Raw genomic sequence first — 450 nt, forward strand, 5'->3', positions numbered from 1 at the left:
TGACACAAACGTTTCGGGTACTCCACACTTATCTTCAATCAATATTTTCGATAAGTGGATAATACATTGATATTATTCAAACCAAGTAATAGTATTCGGAAGTTCCTGGATTACTTACAATTGAAGTAGAGTCTAATGGTTGTATACCTTCAATGGATATTAATATTTCTCAAGTAGGGAACTCTTTCATTACTCATAACTATAATGCTAAATTCAACTCTTATATTGCCCCCCCAAAATATATAAAAAGGTAACTCAGTTTCTTTTATAATGTATAGAGGATTCAAAACATCAAGGAACTAAAAAATATTTCACAAACGTGTTACATTCATGACCAACATCCTTAAAATGGTTGGCTTTCTCTTGAATTTCATTTATTGCAACATTAAGAAAACTTTGTATGAATTGTCATCATCAGAACTAACTTCCTAACTGTACCTAAATACATAC

The sequence above is a fragment of the Penaeus monodon genome, chromosome 33 (assembly GCF_015228065.2).
Source record: "Penaeus monodon isolate SGIC_2016 chromosome 33, NSTDA_Pmon_1, whole genome shotgun sequence".
Classification (NCBI taxonomy): domain Eukaryota; kingdom Metazoa; phylum Arthropoda; class Malacostraca; order Decapoda; family Penaeidae; genus Penaeus; species Penaeus monodon.